This window comes from Bos grunniens, chromosome 20 (genome assembly GCF_055505025.1).
Source record: "Bos grunniens cultivar Pamir isolate PY7600 chromosome 20, Bosgru_T2T1.0, whole genome shotgun sequence".
NCBI classification, from domain to species: domain Eukaryota; kingdom Metazoa; phylum Chordata; class Mammalia; order Artiodactyla; family Bovidae; genus Bos; species Bos grunniens.
The window spans coordinates 62,587,911-62,612,369 of record NC_141184.1 but is presented as its reverse complement, the minus strand read 5'-3'; the positions used below and the strand labels follow the sequence as shown (position 1 = coordinate 62,612,369).

At 38.8% G+C, this 24,459-nt stretch overlaps 1 protein-coding gene across 6 annotated transcripts in view; it reads left to right on the top strand.

Moving 5' to 3' along the window:
• The window catches only part of MRPS27 (mitochondrial ribosomal protein S27), a 101,269-nt gene that overhangs the window by 38,413 nt on the left and 38,397 nt on the right, over positions 1-24,459 (top strand). The window lies entirely within an intron of this gene.

The window sequence follows — 24,459 nt, the reverse complement described above, 5'->3', positions numbered from 1 at the left end:
TTTTGCAGTTCTTATTTGCTCATCCTTACCGCAGGCCTGGGAGAGAGTTAACTGTTAATGGCTCTAATGTTAAAGGATACCAGATTGTTAGGAGCATCGTCCACACCTTGCCAAAGTCCCGTGGAGACTCCACTCCTGACTTTGCACTTCTCTCCCTCTACTGATCTTGTTTTTTCAGCCTGGAGCCTGGTAATAGGAGTGTGGAGGTAACCTTCAAGGGTGTTTTCCTGGCTTTGGCTCTGACGTTCCACCCAGCTTGCCCGGAGTGATCTCACACATTGCTCTCTGATTTCTCTGCGGTAATGAATGGGTCCCTGGAGGCCCTTAACCTCGGAGTCCAAAGCAGTCCCTGTTGCTGCCGACGTCTGTAGACAGGTCTTTGTAGAGACTTATGCTTTCATTTCTTTGGGGTAAATATCTATCTACATGTGGTAGGCGTACATTCCAGAGTGTTCCTACCATTGTCCAATCCCAACAGCAATTCCAGGGCCTCCATATTTTCGCCAGCAGAGGTGACCGTGCTAGCGTGTGTTTAATGGTATCTGACTGTCGCTGTGGTTTTAATTTGTGTAAATATTTGCCTGATATTGAGCATCTTTTCATGTGCTTATCTTCAGTCCTTATCTGTTTAAATCTTTTGTCACATCTTTTATTGAATCATTTGTTTTCTTATTGAGTTTTGAAAACTTTTTCTCTTGTAATTTTATTTATCTTTTTATTCACTAATACTATTTTTCAAAGAGCAGTTTTTATTTTTGATGGAAGTCCAGTTTGTTATTAATAGTTTTTTCTTTTCTAAATTGTACCTTTGGTGTCAAATGAGAAATCTTTGCTTCACCCAACATCACAGATTTTTCTCCTGTGTTTTGTTTGAGAAGTTTTATAGTTTTAGGTTCTATGATTAGGCCTATGATCCATTTTAAGTTATTACGTTTTTTAATATGGTATGAGGTAAGGGTCCAAGTTAAATTTTTGGCATAATACCTAGTCCTGTCAGAACCATTTGTTGAAGACTATTCTTTCTGCACTGAATCTATTCTTTTTGCATCTTTGAATCTTTGTCAAAATCAATTGAGTATAGATGAGTGAGTCTCTTTCTGAGCTGTTTTGTTCCTTTGATCTTTGTCCCATCTCCTGTCTTTCTCCCCCTTTGGCTGCTCTGTACAGCATGTGGGATTTCAGTTCCCTGACTAAGGATAGAACGCATGCCCCTTGCAGTGGAAGCATGGAGTCCCAACCACTAGAGCGCCAGGGATATGTCTCCATTGTCTCTCTTGATGCCAGTGCTACACTATCTTTATGGCTGTTTTTTATAGTCAGTCTTAAAATTGTAATGTAAGGCTTCCAACTTGGTTCTTTTCTTTTTTCAAAGTCGTTTTACCTAGTCTTTTGCATTCCATGTCAATTTTAGAATCACAGTGTGTGTCTGTGTATGTGCGCACATACATACATAAATATTTTATTAATAATAAGGAAATTAGGAGCAAGATCAATTCCAGAAATATGTATTGAATGCCTAGTATATGGTGATGGTTTAGTTGCTCAGTCATGTCTGACTCTTGTGACCCCATGGACTGTAGCGCCCCAGGCTCCTCTGTCCATGGGATTTTTTAGGCAAGAGTACTGGAGTAGGGTGCCATTTCCTTCTCCAGGGGATCTTCCTGACCAGGGATCAAACCTGTGTCTCCTGCGCTGCAGGTAGTCTACTGCATTGCAGGCAGATTCTTTACCTGCTGAACCACCAGGGAAGCCCAGTATACATTTAGAAACAAGACAGAAATAAGACAGCGGGAAGATTATAATGGGTATGAAGTGAGATTGCTCTTGTGAAAGTCAGTAATCACTCTTTTTCCATTGAAGACAAATTTAAACTGTCCTGACAGAATTTCGGATTTCAAGTCTGTAAGACAAATGATTCTCATCTCTGTTTATAAAGGAAGTTCCGAAGCCAATAGAAGGTTTAAGAGAAGTACTTTTTAATTTGCCAGAACTGTGGTATGTTCAAAGGAAGGATATGAATCACTACAATCAGAAGGTTTATAAATTGGCTGGGGATAACTAGGTAAAATAGAGTGGGGTGAGAACTAACTTTATGGGGATTTACAGGGGCCTTCCCGGGAGTAAGGCAGATTATAGAGAGAATAGCATGCTGGCAGCATCATACATTGCTCGAGGATATGTAAACTGGTACAGCTTCTGTAGAGAGAACTTGGGCAACATTCCCTGACAGCTCAGTTGGTAAAAAAATCCACTGCAATGCAGGAGACCCTGGTTCGATTCCTGGGTCGGGAAGATCCCCTGGAGAAGGGAAAGGCTACCCACTCCAGTATTCTGGCCTGGAGAATTCCATGGAGTATCCATGGGGTTGCAGAGTCCATGGGGTCACAAACAGTTGGACATGACTGAGCGACTTTCACTATCAAAATTATGAACACACATATCCTTTGACCAATAATTTCACTTCTCAGAACTCCTGACACACTGCATACATGTGGAATAATACCCGTTACAAACAGATTATGTCCATCAAGGCCTGTGTATATTAGTTTTTCAAAAAGTACTTTTAAAAAGAGCCTCAAGATTATTTTCTGGAGGCTCAGACAATAAAGAATCTGCCTGCAATGCAGGAGACCTGGTTAGATCCCCGTGACAGGAGGATCCCCTGAAGAAGGGAATGGTAACCCATTCAAGTAGTCCTGCCTGGAGAGTTCCATGGACAGAGGAGCATATTTTGGGGGCCTCCCCTGATGGCTCAGATGGTAAAGAATCTGCCTGCAATGCAAGAAACCCAGGTTCAATCCCTGCGTTAGGAGGATCCCCTGGAAAAGGGAATGGCAACCCACTCCGGTATTCTTGCCTGAGGAATTCCATGGACAGAGGAGCCTGGTAGGCTGCATTCTATGGGGTCATAAACAATCGGACACAACTGAGCAGCTAAGACTTCTGCAGGATTGTTAGTTGTCAGTAGATTCTTGAGCAGTGTGTATGATAAAAGTATTTCAAGAACATTAGTAACAGTAAATTTTGGACTGAAAGAGATTAAATGTTGGAGGGAAATTTATTGTCTATACTTAAGGTGATAAAAGGCCTGTCTTGTAGTAATTGACAGTGGAAATGAAGAGAGATATTTTGCACACAAGAAGGAAAAGTCAATAGGATTAGTGACAGGATGAATATAGAGTTAGAAAACAGGGAAGGTCAAAAATGAACTGAAATTGAACCTCAGTTAATGAGGAAATGTCTGGTACATTGACTGTACCAGTATTGTACAAAGTATTGGAAGTACCTTTAGCAGACAGCAAGGGGGTGGGTTTTTCTTTTGCCTCTTCATTGTTCACATATCTATTTCCAGGTTTGCTGCATCACATCTTATACCTACTGGCCATAGACCTTTGGAGACAGGACAGCTGCAAAACATACCTGCGTTAGGGCCTGCCTGATATCCTGGTACTAGGAGAGACTAGGTGCTCTCTAAAGTCCTGCTAACTCTCAGCTTCTGAGAAGTTAAGACTTAGGAAGAGTAACCAGTTGTTGCTGTGTGACAGGTCTGAGCTCTAGTTGTGGAATAAGGCTGGACTTCAGGTTCAGGGGCTCATCAGCTAGACCAGCGTGCCTCTTTGTGCTGGTTCTTTTTCTTGAGGCAGTCTAGGTAATAAACCAGAATACACAGTGAACACTAAATACCTCTTAACAGAGTGACCTGAATTTAACTAAACCCAGAAAAACCAAACATATACAGAGGTTCACCAGTTAAAAATACATAGTCATGGGGGAAGAAGTGCTGAAAAGACCCTGAAGGAATCACAATGGGAGGAAAGAGTCAGGACCTGTGTTTTCAGGACCTGTTTCCTGGGTTGATGGGTTACTTGGAATTAATGAACTACCTGGACATCAGCTTCCTAGATGAGCAAATGATCCTGGATCCCTCTCAAGGGACCTTACATATCTGAAACCTGTATTTCTCAGTCTCACTGATGCAGAGATGTAGAAGTTGCTCAGTCATATGCGACTGTTTGCAGTCCCACGGTCTGTAGCCTACCAGGCTCCTCTGTCTGTGGAATTTCCCAGACAAGAGTACTGGAGTGGGTTGCCATTTCTTTCTCCAGGGGACCTTCCCAACCCAGGGATCGAACCCAGGTCTCCCACAGGCAGACACTTTACCCTCTGAGCCACCAGGGAAGCCCATAGAGATGTAGACATTAGAATTTTATTACCAGGAGCTTCATACTTTAAAAGTATCAGTTCAGTTCGGTCGCTCAGTCGTGTCCAACTCTTTGCGACCTCATGAACAGCAGCACACCAGGCTTCCCTGTCCTTCACCAACTCACAGAGTTTGCTCCAACTCATGTGCGTCGAGTCAGTGATGCCATCCAACCATCTTATCTTCTGTCGTCCCCTTCTCCTCCTGCCTTCAGTCTTTCCCAGCATCAGGGTCTTTTATAGTGAGTCATTTCTTCGTATCATGTGGCCAAAGTATTGGGGTTTCAGCTTCAGCATCAGTCCTTCCAGTGAATATTCAGGACTGGTTTGATCTCCTTGCAGTCCGAGGGACCATCAAGAGCCTTCTCCAACACCACAGTTCAAAAGCATCAATTCTTCAGTGCTCAGCCTTCTTTATGGTCCAACTCTCACATCCATACATGACTACTGGAAAAACCATAGCTTTGACTAGATGGACCTTTGTTGGCAAAATAATGTCTCTGCTTTTGAATACGCTCTCTAGTTTTGTCTTAGCTTTTCTTCCAAGGAGCAAGCGTCTTTTAATTTCATGGCTGCAATCACCATTTGCAGTGATTTTGGAGCCCAAGAAAGTAAGTCTGTCACTGTTTCCATTGTTTCTACATCTGTTTCCCAAGAAGTCATGGAACTGAATGCTATGATCTTTGTTTTTTGAACATTGAGTTTTAAGCTAGCTTTTTCACTGTCCTCTTTCACTTTCATCAAGAGGCTGATCCTCTTCACTTTCTTCCATAAGGGTGGTGTCATCTGCATATCTGAGGTTATTGATATTTGTCCCGGTAGTCTTGATTCCAGCTTGTGCTTCATCCAACCCGGCATTTCACATGATGTACTCTGCATATAAGTTAAATAAACAGGATGACAATATACAGCCTTGATGTACTCCTTTCCCTGTTTGGAACCAGTCTGTTGTTCCATGTCCAGTTCTAACTTGCTTCTTGACCTGCATACAGTTTTCTCAGGAGGCAGGTAAGGTGGTCTGGTATTCCCATCTCTTGAAGGATTTTGCAGTTTGTTGTGATCCACACAGTCAAAGGCTTTGGTGTAATCAGTAAAGCAGAAGTAGATTCAGAAGTAGTCCCAGAAGTTTTTCTGGAACTCTCTTGCTTTTTCGATGGTCCAATGGATGTTGGCAATTTGATCTCTGGTGCCTCTACTTTTTCTAAATCCAGCCTGAACATCTGGAAGTTGTCAGTTCACGTACTGTTGAAGCCTGGCTTGAAGAATTTTGAGCATTACTTTGTTAGCATGTAAGATGAGTGTAATTGTGTGGTAGTTTGAGCATTCTTTGGCATTGCCTTTCTTTGGGATTGGAATGAAAACTGACCTTTTTCAGTCCTGTGGCCACTGCTGAGTTTTCCAAATTTGCTGGCATATTGAGTGTAGCATTTTAACGGCATCATCCTTTAGGATGATGACTGAGCCACAGAGACTGAGGCAGACCAGCCTTTGAAAGTATAAGGTTATAGTTTTTGTTTAGATTCTCATTCAGAGCCTTATTTAAATAGTTGAACTGAAGTTCAAATACTTTAACCAGGAATATCAACAGAACAGCTAACAGATGTAAAACTAAACAGAAAGGATAGGGAATCACTCATTCTCTTCCAGATTTGGGAGGCAGGCTTCTTCATTTACCATCTTACCTGTAAGTTCCATTGGCACAATTCTTGGTATGAAAGTAGGGTATTCGCTCTTGTTTTCCAGGGAACTAATTTCTGTACTGTATATATTTGACATTTTCCTATCATTTTTGTCTGAAAGGCCCACAAAAATTCCTTGTGTATACATGGGATTTAGAAAGAGAGGGCTAAAGTTGATCTATTCCAATAGCTGCAGAAACCTCTGCAAATTAAACCTAAAATCTCCTATGTTCCTATAACAAGATATATCCAAAGTGTTTTCTACAGTGTAGAGTCCTTTGAGCTAAAAATCTATTTACTGGCTATTTTCATTAGCTATGAAGTCATAATTATGGTGCCAGGAATTAAAGCTATAGGACAGAGAGAAAGTATAACTGAACAGATTTCATTTATTAAACAAAGAGACTTTGGTATGGTTTTGTATTGAGGTTTAGATTTAAAGATAATTAAGATCTTTTCAGGAGCTGGTGCAGTATTTAAGGGAGAGATGAGTAAACAGAAGCTTCAGGAAGAGATTTTTGAGAACAGAGGTTTCAGTTGATTGCATCATGAATTTTGAGGTCAATAGCAAATGAATTCCCAAGTATTTCCAAATCCTATGGGTGTAGACAAGAGAACATTTGAGAAACTAGACGTATTTGATGTGCATTCTCTTTAGTGCTCTTGGCTCCTGTCATTTCCATGCCAGATTTCCTGTTACATTTGTTATTTTTTTCAACCAGGCAAGAGTCTATTTTGAAATCTGTTCTTGTTTAATATAAGTGCTGATATTAAGACAAATGTGTCACTAGTTTTGTAGCTCATGGTGGGCAAAGCTGGGACTTAAACCAGGTCTTCAACACCCAGCCACCACAGCACATGAATACTGTGTGTATTGCATGCTGACTGTTTTACAGCTCCATGATGGATGCTGCTCGGAGGGGAAACTTAAATCAGTCATTAGTCTCTATTGATAAAAGCCCAGGCAGAGTTTTGATGGGAGGGACATCCCAATTATTTGTTAAAATGAGAACTTTGTGGAATTTGTACATATAGATCGTTATAATCCTCCATTTGCTGACTTAATAGCGGGTAGTAACCGGTCACGTGTGTGGCACACTTCACGGTGTTTTTAGACTCAACCATGATGGACTGCTGCTTTCTGAATGTGCTCTCTACTCTGTTGTCTTTGCCCCTGTTTTTCCCTCCATTCTCCATCTCATCCTGCAACAGCCTGTCTGTTAAGATCTGTCCTAAATCCTGCTGCGTCCATAAACTTGCTCTGATCTTCATCGTTTGTGATTTCTCTGACCCCTTCTATAGAATGTTCTTTTATCTTTTCAGGAGTGCTTATTTAGTTTTTTGTTGTTGTTGTTTTTGATTAATCAAAGATATGTTCTTATTTTTCTTTACTTAAGAAACAGTATAATATATTAGGTAAGAACATGACCTCTCTGGAGCCAGTCTGTCTGAGTTTGAATACAGCTGTCTATGAACTGTATGATTTGGTGACTTACATTCTCTGTCCCTCAGTTTCTTCATCCACAAAATGGGGATTAAAATAGTGCCTGTGATTTAAGATAAGTGTATGAGACTTGAAGAAGTGAATACATTCTGAGGTCCTTAGAACAATCTTGGGACAGAGAAGGTTGATGTTCAATTAACTAGGCTTTAGTGTTGGTTTCACTCAATTGCAGCATCTTGAAGAACAGGAACTGTCTCTTTCCCATACTTCTCTCCTTAGGGAAAATGTACTTTGACTCTAGTTTAGATTTCTAAGGTTAATATTCTCCCTCCATCTTCACCACTGTCACCCCCAAGGACATCAAGGTAAAAAGATTATCATGGCTCAGGGGTAGGGAGGAATAGATGCTTACAGGAGTATCTGTGAACAAACAGGAGTAGTTATACACCCAGATTGAAAGGACATCACATTTTTTGGAAAGCTGTCTGACCCTAAAATAGGAAGGGCTCATATATATACCCATATTGCTTAAGCTTTACAGCAACTGAAACCAGAAGAGGGCAGCAGAAAGTCACCTGCTTCCCATCTGTGGTGACAAGGAGCCACCTAAAGAAGGTGATTTCCCATTAGGGACAACCTGCACCAAAACTGATCTCCGATAAGATGTTATTGAATTGCCAATCAAGATGCAGATTAGACATAAAAAGAGAACTGTGTTCTGAAGGCTGGGAGCATGACAGAAAAACATTAAACAGTGAAATAGAAACTGAGGGACCCCTGCCAATGATTTTAGCTCTGATACCTGTAGTACACAAGAACAGCTCAGAATGGATTAAAGTGCTCAATGTTGTCAGCGTTCTCCATTCTTTATTTTGTTTTATTTTACTGGTTTTTTTCTCCCCCCCCCAGCAGTGGAAACTTAAGAGTTTCTCTTTATGTAGTCTGTTATTATAGGGAAAACCAGGCTAACCCCTGTGGCCTTACAGGATAGGTTAGAACATGAAAAATTTGCCATATTTTTGAAAGTATATTTTGCTTATGAAAAAATTACATACTTTTTTCAGTTTTTATGGGGAAAAAAATCACTCACTTATTAATGTGCTTCCTACCACACTTTGCTACACCTTTCATTTTATTTGTTTTAAAATACTTAGCACTAACTCAGCTTTCAGCTATAAATTCAGTGTAATTCCAACTAAAGTCTCAGCAAAATTTTTTTTGGAACCTGAGACGATCCTAAAATTCAGTGAAAGAGTAAAGGGCCAAAAATACTAAGACACCTTTAAGGAGGTTAAAGATAAAATTATTGCTTTTCAAGGTAGATAACAAGAATTAGTAGGAAGCTACAATAAATAAGAATGAGATGTAGGATTAGACTTAGATAAACAGACTGGTACAACAGAATAGAGAGCCCAGAAATGTATTTGTACACATGGAAACTTGAGGTGTTTTATATGTATCACAGGAGAAGGACTAGTTAATAAATGGCATTTGAACAATTGATTATATGAAAAAAAGTTAATCTCAAAACATAAGTGCACACACATTTTTTTAAAGCTAGTTTAAAACTTAAATGGAAAAAGCAAAATATAAAGCTTCCATAAAAAAGTATAGGAACATATTAATATTTGTATGACTTTTTTGAATAAGACAAAAATACTGATAAGAGATTGATGAATTTTAATGAATTAAAATTGTAAAGTTCTATATCACAAGATATATATATATAGCTATATATAGCTATAGCAAATTAAAAGACAAACCAAAGACAAGGAAAAAACTCAAAATGTGTGTAACTGGCAAAGATGAGAATACATCTATAGATCGATAAGGTAAGAAGATAATAGAGAAATGGGTAGAGGGTATTAATCCGCAATTCACAGACTAAAAAATCCGAGTGGGCATTAAATATATGAAAAGGTGCTCACTGATTATTAATTCTGTTGCAGATTAAAATGCTACATATTCTCACACTTATCAAATGTGAAAATGAAGAGTTTTAACACTATTAATTGTGTCAAAGAAAAGGAGCAATGGGAACTGACTGACGACTAGTGAGAGTTAAAGTCGTATAGCACCGTAAAGAGCCAATTGGCAACGTAAGGTGGAAGTGAGGATGGCATGGTCTTCTACTCGGGATTTCAGTAGTTTGATTGGACTTGCATTAATTTTACAGATACAATAACATGGAACATTGCTTCCTTTATTTAGCACTTCTCTTTCAGTAAACTTTAAAAATAATTTTATTTGTTTATTGATGACTGTGCTGGGTCTTTGTTGCTGTGCGGGCCTCTTCTCTAGCTGGGGCGAGCAGGGGCTGCTTTCTAGGTGTGGTGTGCGGGCTTCCCATTGCGATGGCTTCTCTCGTTTCGGAGCACAGGCACTTGGGCACAGAGACTTCAGCAGTTGCAGCTCCCAGGCTCTGAGCACAGGCTTGATGGTTGTGGTGCATGGGCTCACTTGCTCTGCAGCACGTGGGATCTTCCCAGAGCAGGAACTGAACTTGTCTCCTGCATTGGCAGGCAGATTGTCTACCACTGCGCCACTAGGGAAGCCTTGATGATTTTCTAATTGCATCATTCTGTCTGTATTTCAGTTAGCATTCTCTTGTAAGAAAGAACTTGTTCTTTCCCTTCATTTATGTATGTATTCATTTATTTCTATCATAAGGGCTCTTGACTGTATTTTACTCAGTTCTGATCCATTACTTAGTAATATTTCGATTGCCAAATTGTCCCAGATTTGGTCAGTAGGAGACCATCTCTCTTGTGTTGTTCTGTTACGTCTCTGTCGTTCTTTGAGCATTTTCTTATTTTCTATCACAGGAAGATATTGTAGTCTCATCTTATACTTTACCTGCCCCACTCCTGGAATTAGCCAATTTGCCAGAGTCCTGGTTCTTTTTAGAGCAGAGTGGTATTCAGAAGTCAGTATCTGGATGTCAGCTGTGCTCATTGCTATTGGAGTGTCATTGTACCCAGGGATTCTCGGTGGTCACAGCTAGAAAATCAATCTATCCAAGTCTAACAATTCAGCTTTCATTTTGGTCTTACCCTTTACCTTATTTTGTAGCTCCCTTCTGACAATAAATAATCCTGTTCTCATTATTAGTTATTGGAGATGTTTTGCAGATATTTTCTCCTAATATAAGCTTTTCTCTTTAGTTTCTTAAAGGTGAGCTTTGATGAACAGACATTTTTAATTTTGATGAAATCTAATTTGGCAGTTTCCCGTGGTTATTGTTTTCTGTGTTCTAAGTAGTATTGCCTGTCCCTTGTCATAGATACTCTTCTGTTTTCTTCTTAAAAACATTGTAGTTTTAAATTTAAGTCACAATTTAATTTTATATCTCTAACTGATTCTTTGTATGGTATGAGATAAGTGTAAGCATTCATTTTTTCCATATGAATTTTTCTGTTTTCTCTCTTCTTTTCCATTGATTTGTCTAATTGATTCAGATGCTAATACATTCTTAATTACGTGTCCTGAAGCCAGGGACTGTGAGTCCTTCAACTTTGTTCTTTTTTCAATATTATTATGGTTATTTAGGTTCTTTACTTTCCATATACTAGAATTAGATTGTCAGTTTCTGTTACACAGAATTCCTGCTGAAATTCTGATTGGGATTTTGTTAAATCTATGGTCAGCAATATGCTTGTTGTTGTTCAGTCACAGAGTTGTGTCTGACTGCGGCCCCATGAACTGCAGCACACCAGGCTTCTCTGTCCATCACTATCTGCCTAAGTTTGCTCAAACTCATGTCCCTTGAGTCAGTGATACGATCCACCCATCTCATCTTCCGTCGCCCTCTTCTCTTCTTAGCTTCAATTTTTCCCAGCATCAGGGTCTTTTCCAGTACTGTTTCTACAGATATAGAGGCTGTCATATGGATTATCTTCTCCATTCTGTTATAGTACTGAATTACTCTGATTCTTTTTTAAATGTTAATCCACCTAGCATTCTTAAGATAAATGCCCAAGAATGTATTGTTTCGATAGGTATTTAGTTTATTAATATTTGGTAGACACATTTGTGTCTTTGTTGTCAGTAATACAGGTCTAAATTTCTTTGCTTGTAACATCTTTGTGTGGTTTTAGCATCAGGATTAGATGATGTCATAAAATGTATTGGAAAGTATTTTCTCCTTTTATTGTCTGAAATTTTTGTATAAGATTTATATTATTTCTTCCACATTTGAAAGTATTTACCAGTGAAATCATCTGGGCCTGGAGTTTTCTCCTTAAGAAGATTTTAAATTATAAGTTAACATTTTGAACAGATACATAGCTTCTCAATGGAGTTTTATTTTGCATTTTTTTTTTTTAATTGGTGAAGTTGACCTATTCTTACATGTGTAAGTGTTCACATTTCTGTGAACTTACCTTTTATCCTGTCTTTCTGCTGAGTTGTTGGTCTCTTATTGATCTGTAGGACCTCTCGATGTTAGGGAATGACCTTGAATTGATGAATATTTTTCTTATTACTTTTTGGGTTTGTTTTTTAATTGCTTTATTTTATGATAGTTTCTGCTATGTAGACATTTTAATTTTTCATGTAATTCATTTATTTTTATGGCTTTTGCATCAGACTAAGAGTGGCACTCTGTCTCAAGAAATTTTTCCATATTTTCCATCAGTGAATGTATGCTTTTGTTTTTCATGTGTAAATATATAATTCATCTGGAGTTTATTTTGGTTTAATTGTGTGAGGTACGGATTCATACAAACATGGGCCCCCTCACATGCTTAAAGCAAATGGCTTCCTAATTAACCTAATGCCATTTATTGAATAATCTTTTTTTTTTTTTTTGCCTAGTGATATAAAATGCTGCCTTATCGTGCCCTAACTTCTTATTTCGGTTTGGCCCTGTGTCTAAACTTTCTGTGTTGTTCCGCTGATCCACCTTTTTATCCAGTAGCATCACATTTGTTTTAATTAAAAGTCCACAATTCTCTCCACCTCTGTTCAACCTCCATTATTCCCTTTTTCCTGTGTTTAACAACCTTATTAACTGAAGTGTCTTTGAAAGACCTTATTTGAATATAAATTCCATCTTTCCTCTCCCTAGTAGAGAGGCTCAAGTGATGGTTGAAAGTCTCAGACATGTGACCAGGACCTCAAAGAGCATTTAGGGCATCTGTGCAAATAAGAAAAAGACTGCCTCTTCTAGGTGGATAAATTAGAGAAAAGGCACCTTTTTCTGAAAGGTGCAACCTTGTACTTGATTACGCAGTTGCTAGGGCTGATTTAGTCCCTGTTCCCACCTTTGGGCCACTTTACAAAACAAAACTGTACGTAACAATCTTGAAATGCACTGCACCATATAAATAATGTAGTCAGTGAAAGAATTAGCAAGAAAGCACGTGCGGATTCCTTCCCCGTCTCCTCCTTCCCATCTGAGCTGTTGGCTCCGGAGCTGGCTAGTTACATCCCTCAGTAACGTGCTTCCTTAAGTGAGAGTGCTGGAGACTGATCACACTGACTCCTGGCCTTCAGGAATGCTCAGTCAGATTGGGATGAAGTTGAACAAACCTCTCAAAAGTCCATTTGACTACCCATCAATTGGAGTGAAATTGTGGGTCATCAAAATAAAGGTCAAATTATAATTACTTTTTATCTGTGCAAAAGTGCATTGTTACCTCATTTTTTGTTTATCATCTTAATATGAGAGCCTGTAAACATGAGAGGACAGACACTGATTTTCCCTTCTTTTGTAGATAAAGGATGTAAGCCAGGGGAGAAACTTCTCCAAGGTCAGACAGCTAGTGAGTGACAGCAGATGACCTTGATCTTAAATCTTTTGAAGTGCTGATTCCTCCTCTCAGCCTGGAAGAACACTTATTTCCCATATCACCTAATCTCATAAAAGCATTACTTGTTAGCTCCACAAACATCCAGGCACGTTTAAATTTAAATTAACATGAAATTGTGGTGATGTATCTCATCCTCCTGAAAGTACACTCTGATATATCAGGCTCGGTATTCATATCACCTTCCATAGTGGTGCCAAAGCACTTGCCTTCCTATTCAGAAACACTCATGGGGTAAAGAGGATACTAGAATCTTCTTAGGGACAGAGGCAAAAGTTGCCCGGTATTTGTTTTGACTTGCTAGTATTTGTTTCTGTAAGCCTCTGGGCTTTGAGAAAATTGAAAGAAAGAATGATTTTTATATTCTGTTGTAGTCCAGTGATAAACTGTCATGTTTATGATTCCAGAATTTTATTACATTTTAAGAAGCTTCCTTTTAGATCTCTTTCCAACGTAAAAAGAACATTTAACTCTGAATTGAATATAGGTTTGAAAAACAATTCGGGAAACTCCTGAGGCTAGTTTACATGCCCATGTTAGTTGAGGTTGGAATCACCGTGAAAGTAAGTATTAATGCTTCTGTGTAATTTTTTTTCCTCTCTCTTTTCTAGGTATTACTTTTCTTTGCAGAGTGTAATCATTTGGGCTCTACTGTTAGATCTTTTTGGCCAAGTGCTTGGTAGTGATTCACATGGTTGACCTGGATATTTATTTGGAGAGTGGCATCTGAGCGCTTTATTTTTTTAAGATCTTGGTATCTTATTACTGCAATATACTACAGATTCTTTTTAATTTGTTTTGATATCTGCATCTTTGGCAGCAGTACATTTGATTTTGACTGCAGACATTTTTGACTTTGGACAAACTGTGCTTCTGGAGAAAAACCAATCTAAGGTGAACTTTTTAAGGATAATGACTCTGTCTTATTTGATTTTGTATCTCCAGCACTTACCTGTGCCTGGAACATAGTTGAGCCTCAATAAGTATTTGCTGAATAAAGTCCAAATCAAATTAATGTCATTTAAAACTCTGAACTACAGACACTTTGTCTTCCTCTGAACGCATTGTTTGAGCAAGTAAGGACATATATTCAGGCAATTACAAATAAATTTCATTATGAAACAGAATATCAGTGTGGGAAAGTGGTGCGGGTTAACAGCCCTGGACTGCGAGTTCCGTGTGGGTCCATCAAAATGATTTTTATGTTCTGATCCTTGTCAGGTCAGCTAGCCTTGCTGATTTCAGTTTTCTCATCTTTAAAGACAAAATCATGTAAAGCAGCTATACTCCAGTAAAAATTAAGGAGTACAAAAATTTTTTTTAGGTCATGTAAGAATCACTCAGCTCATATGTATAGAAATGCTTTGGAGACATTAACGCATTCTGTAGGTACAGAGGGACACCAGTGTCCAGATGGCTTTCCCTAGAGCTCTGAGCCCTGCTTTGAGAAGGTTTGGGGGCCCTTTGGGCTTACATTTCAGCATGTTTTCTACTGTGAGGAAAGGTTCATGAACCTGATGGTAACACATAGCACATTTCTGACTCCTTTTTTGCTGTAGGAGTTCCTTCTCCTGTAGTTCAGTAACATTTTCTTTGTCATTTCTCTGCCTGTAGCTAGGAGCTAAGTTGGCAGCAGATTCACAGAACGCGAGAAGACACATGGTGCCACTCTGGGGACGTTCTTTCAAATCCAGGCCACGGGAAGTTGCTGTTCCGCCTCTTTTTTGGGGCAGCCATGTGTATACTCCATCTCGGGGTCTTTGAGGGAAGCTGATACAGCTCCCCCTCTGTCACATCAGGAGCAGGTCAGAAAAGGAAGGTGAGGGTCTTCCAAGTAGGAGGTGGCGGCATTGTGGATATCTAATTTTCTAGCTGCAGTGTCTTTTCAACTCTGTGAGAATAATAGGTCGGTCTGTATCCTCTCTCAAATTTTCACTCTCTTCTACTGTTCTTCATGATGTACTTTTAATATCCTCGCATCTGTGGTTCACTTTTTAGCTTCTTCACCAGCGCCTCTTCTCCCTTCACATTTTGTGCCCTCTTCTCTTTGTTCTGTGTAATATCGTCCTAAATCAAGCTCTAACCTGTTTCCTATTTCTGCTGTTTATATTCAAATTTTGTTCATGGCCAACTTTCAAAGAAGAGAAAATATTATTAACAAATTTCAAATTAGAATCCTGCTTTCACTTTAATAGTCTAATCATTAGTTTAAAATAAGATATTTGACCTTAGTTAAATTCATAAATATTATAGTCTACTTGAAGTCATATTCTTAGTTTTTATAACAGAATCAGGCCTCTTTTCCAATTAAGACACTGAATAGTGCTGTGTTTTACAAGTTGTATTCATGGCTCCTTCGATTTGCAATTCCCAGTTGTAAAATAGAGATCATCATTCACTTATTTTATGACTCGATGAAGTGTCTGTCCAAGTAACCTTTATTAAGGTGATAAAACTGTGTGACTCATATATTCTCATAGTCATCAGTAGATCTACTATCATATACTAGATGTGAAGTTAGAAGAGGAATAAAATGATTACCCAAGCCTTTCTACCCACTAAGGGTCATTCCTCTTCTTCGTGCCACATATTTCAAAAATAGCCCAGACTGTTTGTATACTTTGGTTCCAACCTAATTTTCCAGCCAGGTATCACTAATCCCTAACATATAGCCTACATTTATGGAATTAACTTTCCTGGCTCATTCAGTTTTGCTTAATGAGTACTGATTGTATTTGATCTGTAAATTGGACCCTGCTCTTGCCCTAGGCATTCACTTTTAAATGTCTGCCAGATCCCAAGTGTTCAAACTCCATGATGCCATTTCAGATCACTCCAGCCAGTAGTAACCCTTGACTTGCCCACTGGTAGAAGTTAGCTTGCATCACTCAGGTCACACTGGTCACACGGGACCTAGCTCTGTGATATTATCAATTTGTTGAGATTGTCTGCATTTTGAGTACATCTTGTCTAATAAAACTTGATAATTAACAAAAGACCTTAAAAAGTATTCTACATGTAATAAGTGTTCAGTAATTGCCTATTAAATAATTGAGTATCTGTACCTCTTCTTTCATGAAATCTTACCTTGATCTTAAGCTGCAAGATGAGAGTCATTTTTTTGCAGTTCTCACAAAGAAGTGCCCTGAATTTCATTTCTGAGCTCTCCTCACAGTCTAGTTGCTATTCCATCTTACAATTCTTTTCTTCTCAAAGCCAGCCACCTACCTTGCTTTTGCCGTTGTCTGACTAACTTCTAGTCCATCCATGTTGCTGCATGGAATGTTATTTCTTTTTTATGGTTAAGTAATATTCAGTTGCTTATATGTACCACATCTTTATCCATTCCTCGATGGGTTTCTTCTTTGTCTTGGCTGCCGTAAATATTGCTGCAGTGAACATTGGGGTACGTGTATCTTTTCATATTATGACTTTCTCTGGATGTATGCCCAGGAGTGGGGTTGCTAGGTCATACGGTAGTTCTCTCTTTAGCTTTTTAAGGAACTTCCATAGTGTTCTCCATAGTGACTGTACAAGTTTACGTTCCTACCAACAGTGTAGGAGGGTTCTCTCTTCTCCACCTCTTCTCCAGTGTTTATTATTTGTAAACTTTTTGGTGATGGCCATTCCGATCATGTGTGGGGTGATTCTTCATTGTAGTTTTGATTTGCATTTCTCTGATAATTGGTGCTGTTGAGCATCTTTTCATGTGCTTTTTGGCCATCTGTATGTCTTCTTTGGAGAAATGTCTATTTAGATCTTCTGTCCTTTTTTTTTTATTGGGTTGTGGTTTTTTTGTTTTTGTTTTTTTTGTATTGAGCTGCATGAGCTATTTGTATATTTTGGAGATTAAACCCTGTTGGTCACTTTGTAAGTGTCTCCTATTCTGTGGGTTGTTTTGTTGACGGTTTCCTTTGCTGTGCAGAAGGTTTTAAGTTTAACTAGATCCCATTTGTTTATTTTTGTTTTTATGTTTATTATTCTAGGTGGTGGATCAAAAAGGATATCACTGTGATTTAGGTCAAAAGATATTTTCCTCTATGAGTTTTGTAGTGTCCAGCCTTGCATTTAGGTCTTTGATCCTTTTGAGTTTATTTTTGTGTATCGTGTTAGAGATTGTTCTAGTTTCAGTATGTTATTTGCATCTGTTCAGTTTTCCCAGCACCACTTATTGAAGAGACTGTCTTTTCTCCATTGTATATTTTTGCTTTCTTGTCATAGATTAGTTGGCCACAGGTGTGTGGATTTATTTCTGGGCTTCCTATTCTGTTCCATTGATCTCTATTTCTGTTTTCTTGTGCCAGTACCATGCTGTTTTCATTACTATATTTTTGTCATATAGCTGAGGTGTCAGGGAGTCTGAGTCCTCCAGTTCCATTTTTCTTTCTCAAGATGGCTTTGGGTAGTAAGGGTCTTTTGTGTTTCCACATAAATTTTAAAAGTTTTTGCTCTCTTTCTGTGAAAAATGCCATTGGTAATTTGATAGGGATTGCATTGAATCTGTATGTTGCCTTAGGTAGTATCATCATTTTGACAGTGTTGATTCTTTCAGTCCAAGAAAATGATACATCCTCCCATCGGGTTTCTGTCATCTTCAGTTTCTTAGAGTTTTCAGAGTAAAGGTCTTTTGTCTCATAAGTAGGTTTATCCCTAGGTATTTTATTCTTTTTGATGCAGTGGTAATTGGGATTGTTTCCTTAATGTCTCTTTCTGATCTTTCATTGTTTGTGTACAGCAGTGCAAGTACTTTCTGTGTATTAATTTTGTATCCTGCAACTTTACCAAATTCACTGAGGAGCACTAGTAGTTTTCTGGTAACATCTGTAGGATTTTCTGTGTATAGTATCATGTCATCTGCAAAGACTGACTGTTTTACTTCTTTTTTTTCAACTTGGGTTTGTTTTATTTCTTCTCTGATTGCCTTGGCTAGAACTTTCAAAACTATTTTGAGTAAAAGTGGTGAGAGTAGAGATCATAAAGCAGCCTTCCTTCATGTGCTGAGCACATGATCATATGTTACTAATTGAGCTTCTTTACAAGCTTTTCAATGGATAGTCTTTATTTTCCTCATTTTATAGGTAAGAAAAAGGAAAATCAGAAGAAATTAAGTAGCTTGCCTAAAAACACACAACAGCTATCGAGGAAATAGCTGGCAATGAGATCAAACCCAGGTCAGAGAGTTGAAGCCTGGCCATTTAACCATTATGCTATTTTCCTCAAATAGAGGTTAGTGAGTATAACATGTATGAGTGTATATGTTTGAACTTGCTGGCTAAGAATTTATACATATGGCAGGTAACTTACCCCTGGTCCTACCACTGTTGATGTCTGCTCTTGGCAGACATTCCTCTTTTACCGTGGGCTTATTTCAGTTGTCATGACTTCACCTTAGAGTCTTCAATATAGCGATATAATGATCATTGCTGGCAGACTGGAAATAGCCTACAAATGAAATCTCTGTTATACTTGTCTAAAGGCCATGGTGGAGTGTAGGGTAATGGGCAGTGGTCAGGAAGGAAGTCAGACAAGAACTGTGATTACTATTCCTTGTTTTGCTTTGTGGTAGAGACATTGCTTTATAGCAGTTCTCTTGATACTGGTAAATACAATATGTATATCACAGCTACTGCTGCTGAAAGTGTTTCAGTTTTTCCACTCTTACTCTACTCTCAAGATCTAGTACAAAAACGCAATCCAAGCATCTACAGTACACTAACAGTTTTTTTTGGTCTTTTTTTTTTTAACGAGTCTGTAGCAGGTGGGTAGTTTTTTAAAGCACAGTTTCTTGATCAGCATTATAATTACACTAGTGTAGCAATCTTCAGAAGCATGTGAAAGGTGCCACTTTAAATGTAAATACTTTCGTTAATTAATGCAAAAGGTAATATGAAACTTGGCATTTTGTTGCCCTGGAAACACAGCCCAGCATTCCATGTATATTTTGAACTGCTCAATTACTTGTAACAACATTTTGACTACTTGACAATTAAACTAGATTCTGATACATATTTTATTATGCAGTGATTTTACATTCTGTCAGTGGATATTCATTTTATCTCTGTACTATTTTCAGCACAAGAGAAAAACATATTTTTAAAAAATGTAGGTATAAGGAGCAGAAGCCTTCTTCCCTTAATGATTATATTGTGGTAAACTTTCCTGTCCATGATAGACACTTTGTAAGTGAAACCTTGTTTGACTCAGAATACAGCAGCTGAAAAATTTGTGTGATTATCTTCCGATTACACGTCTGTAGTTAGAAAGAAGAAATAAAACGGTAGGGGAAACAAAAATCAATGCATGGAAGACTGGATATATTACTAACAAATATATGTCTTGGAGAAATGTCTCCTTAGGTCTTCTGCCCCCTCCCCCCCTTTTTTTGAGCTGTTTGTATATTTTGGAAATTAATCCCTTGTCAGTCTTGTTTTCTCCCATTCTGTGGGTTGACTTTTGGTTTTGTTTATGGTTTCATTTGCTATGCAAAAGCTTTTAAGTTTAATTAGGCCCCATTTGTTTATTTTTGCTTTTATTTCCGTTACTCTCAGAGACACATCCAAAAATTGCTATTTTGCCTATGTCAGGGCTTCCCCTGTGGCTCAGCTAGTAAAGAATCAGCCTGCAGTGCAGGAGACCTGGGTTCGATCCCTGGGTTGGGAAGTTCCCCTGGAGAAGGGATTCTGGCCTGGAGAATTCCATGGGCTGTATAGTCCATGGGGTTGCAAAGAGTTGGACACGACTGAGCGACTTTCACTTTCACTTCACTTATGTCAGAGTATTCTGTGTTTTCAGCTAGATTTTTTATTACCTCCATTTTCACCTGAGGTCTTTGAATATCACTGAAGTGATGACGATGAAATGATATATTCACTAAGATTAAAGAAAGCATGAAATCTGTTGTCTCCCTTTGCTTTTTAAACCTCTTTCAAAAAAACAAGAAAACATGGTAGGCTTCTATATATCACACAGTAAACATTGGAGCTTTTTAGAACAGCAGGTCCACTCTCTCAGATATATGGGCTTTCCTTGCATTTTCTCTGGTCAGAGTTCTTCGGGTTTTTTGTTTGGTTTTTGCTGTTGCTTTTAATTTTTATTGGAGTACAGTTGATTTACAGTGTTGTGTTAATTTCTGCTGTATAGCAAAGTGAATCAGTTATACATATACATACATCCACTCTTTTTTAGGTTCTTTCCTGCGTAGGTCATTACTGAGTATTGAGTAGAGTTCCCTGTGCTATACCATAGAGCCTTATTAGTTACTCATTCTGTGTATAGTAGGTCAGAGTTCTTTGCTATTATCTCTTTGTTGTAGGCTTTTGATCTTTGAAGTGCCATGATAGCAGGGACTCTCCAAGTCTTTGACCTTGTAGACCAACTCCTTGGGTGGATAAGCAGTGCATTCAGTGACTCTAAATAATCACAAAATCCCATCTCAGCTGAGATAGACAATTCTAAAACGTCTTCTCTTCACCACCAGCACTCCAGCCCACCCTGGATAAATAGTAACAGTAGTGAACACTGCTGTGTTTGGAGTGTCACAGAAATCTAGTTTGTATTCTCCCCACCACAGCTTGGGATAAAATGAGGCACATGAATCTACATGGAAACAGTGAAACTACTATTCACTTGACTCAGTTGATTTGGGATTATGGGTGAAAGTAGCAGGCGCAGTGGTCAGTCCCTCCCTAGCAGCCCATAGCGAGAGAAGAGAAAGGCCTATCAGCGCGGGGGTGTGGAGGGGGTGTCCGTATTCATTTTCGTGTAGGGAGAATGAAATAGTCTGTTTGTGGACCTTCAACAACAGGGTTATGTTACAGAGTCATAGTCTTATTTCAACTGTTCAAGATAATTTAATTTACAGAGCTAGAAACTATGTCAAAAGGAATAAAAGACTTTCCCAAAGGCATATAGTTATTTATAATGGAGTGTAGTTGTATGAAGATTACATCAAAAATCATTACAATTATAAGTAGAATTGGATAGGAGGTAGGGAATCAAAGTTTAGATACCTTGTGGGATACCTCATGGGTGATTCTCCTTCCCGTCAATGGGTATATAAATAACAGATAATTGCATATGTACTGTATTTATTCTTACATTTATATTTCTTTTGGAAATTATCTTTGGTACTGCCTTTAATCCTAATCTTACCAAAAATGACATGTCTGGTTGTTCTGTACAGGAACACACTACAGTATCTTACAAGTAATGTCCTCTAATGATTGATGGATGAATGCATTAGACTTTAAGAAGTCTTGTGTTTTCATCTTGTTCTTGAGATCTGATACTATACTCAGTATAGAGATGCTGAGTACAGAACTGGTGGACATTATTACAGGAAAATGAACTTTGCAATAGACTCAAGAGCCTAGAGTCATAGCCATGGCAGAATTCCCTCTCCTTTGTGAGGCTTCTCTCTGCATTGTTTCCACTCCACCTCACGCATATATTTCTGCAGTTCCACCCACTGCAGTGACTTAGCATTGGGACTGCTGGGAGAAGAGAAAGAGGGCAGTACATTAAGGCTCAGTTAATATAATTTACATAATAAAATTGTCAAAGAGATCTCGGCCAAGTTTACATAATTGGTCCAAGCTCACTTTGCTTGTAATGAAGAAAGTGAAAGGACTGGATGGATACTTTGAAGAGCCCCTTTTCAGCTCTCTGTTTTTCTTACAGGATGCCTTGCCACTGAGTCAGCATGGGCCCTTTCTCCTACCTACCACCCCTCTTAAGTTTTATTTTATTCATTCTTTTATTTATACTTTTAGGTATTTAGGTATTTTTGGAATGGCTATAGCTCTGCTTCTTAGCTATAAAATGCATATTATTCCATTTGATAGCATTTTCTTATGTGTGAATATATGTGTAAACCTATAAGGAAATAAGCCACGTAGTTCCATAGTGCATGGAATGTATCAGATATACATGTCTGTGCTACCATTAGATGCATGTAGTCATTGATGGGATATAATAGCAAATGGTGACACTTGATTGTCATTAGTGAATAAGAGTAGAAATGCTGGGATTGACGGGCTTGCCAGGCATCTATTTATAATGTCCCATTCCAGAAGCAGGAAACAACAGTGGCTTTCATTCAGTACAATTCATACCAAATGATTGTATCTCTAACTTCTGAAATCACGAGTCAAATTTTCTAGCCAAATCCTCCTCCTTCTGGAGGGTAATCTTAATTAGAATAGACCTCCTGTTCTGTTGTTGATAGCCACTAGAGATGGTGGCTCAGCTGGTAGAGAATCCACCTTCAGTGCAGGAGACCCAGGTTCTACCCCTGGATTGGGAAGATCCCTTGGAGAATGTTCCAGCAACCCACTCCAGTATTCTTGCCTAGAGAACTCCATGGACAGAGGAGCCTGGTGGGCTACAGTCATTGGGGTCACAAAGAGTCTGACACGATGGAGCGACTAACATTTTCACTTTTCTGTTGTTGATACTCACACTGGACCATTTAGAAACTCCAATTATTGATAGAAAATTAAGAGACTTTGTCCCTAGAATCACCTAGTTATGGTACCAGGCAGTATGCTCAGTTGTCAAGAGCTCTGAAGTCAGACTGTCTGGGTTTAAATTCTGGCCTTGTTTTATATTAACTGTATTTCCTTGGGTAAGTTATTTAACCCTTTGATGACCAGGTTACTTATCTGTAAGATGGGGAACATATACTTAACTTATATCGAGTTGTTCTCATATATAAATGAAATAATCTTTAGAAAGCAGTACAGTGACTGGAATAATACAAGAGTTCAAAAAATGTTGGGTACTGATTTTTTTTTTAATTAATAGTATTTTTTTGCGGGGGGCGGGGGGTGAGGGGAGCACACTGCACAGCTTGTAGGGTTTTAGTTCCCTGACCAGGGATTGAACCCAGGACTTCAGCTATGAGAGTGCAGAGTCCCAACCACAGGACAGCCAGGGAATTCCCCACGTCTCCTACTCTTATTTCAGATATATATGTGTACATTGAATGTATATCAACAAATGTATTCCATTTAGACATGAAAGACAAGCTCTTCTCTATACCAAATCCTGCAAATTTCTTTGATTCAGTGAATAAAAGTGATGTTCACATTTCTTGGCAGCAGGTCCTTCGCTGAAGAAGAGAATAGGGTAACCAGAAAACAAAAAATCATTAAAGCATATCAAACAGCAGTCCTGACTTTTGAATGACCTAAATTCACTAAAGTTGAAGTTTTAACTCAACCCTTCGAGTCATTTTTATTCCTTGAGTTAATACAAAATAAAATATTCCCAAAGACATGTCTTGTGTGTAATGTCACATCCCATGCGGCCTTTGCACAGAATGAAAAGTTCAGTCATATTTACTAGAGGAAGAGGTGGCATTACGTGTGATACCATGCTGTAGTGCAAATGGTTCTCCACAGTGTGCACGGAAGGAGATGCTTGTTCCCTATTCTGATATGCTACTGAACTCACTAAACGCTGACACGTTTCTGTTTGTTAGACTGGGCTGCCCCTCCGTGTAAAGCAGTGGTGTCCACACATAGAGTTTCAGGAAGAGGGGACTGGTGTTTAGCTTTGTGTCTCTAAAGATGATAAGTTTGAAGACAGTTATTATATTTCCCAGGAAGCGAGGCTGTGATGGGATGTATGTTCTCAGTTTCCCAGGCTCTCTGCAGACGTGCTCCAGGACATTGCCACAGAGGTTCCTTGATGCTCTGCTGAGCTTCAGCCTAGGTTGGATACTGGTTATGTTGGTTTCATAATCTTGTGTGCTCCAGTCCTTAAGACCCTTCTTGACCCTTTTGTTATTGTTTAGTCACTGAGTCCTGTCCAACTCTTTGTGCACCGTGGAGCACGCCAGGCTCCTCTGTCCTCCACTATCTCCCAGAGTTTGTTTAGATTCATTTCCGCTGAATCAGTGATGCTATCCAACCATTTCATCCTCTGCCACCCGCTTCTCCTTTAGTCTTCAGTCTTTCCCAGCCTCAGGGTCTTTTCCAGTGACTCAGCTCTTCACATCAGGTGGCCAAAGTATTGGAGCTTCAGCTTCAGCATCAGTCCTTCCAATGAATATTCAGGGTTGATTTCCTTTAGGATTGACTGGTTTGATCTCTTTACTGTCCAGGGGACTCTCCAGAGTCTTCTCCAGCACCACAAGATGTAGGTAAAATGTTTTATTTTTTAAAAAATCAGAGCAGACAAGGTACAATGAATATGGCTGAAGTTTTATGCTTTAAGAACTTACTGCAGTATTATATAATGTACTCCTCTATAAGTAGGAATTTGCCAAGCTTGATTTACCTATCTTTCGTTGCTGAGAGTAATCCTGAATAATATTAACATG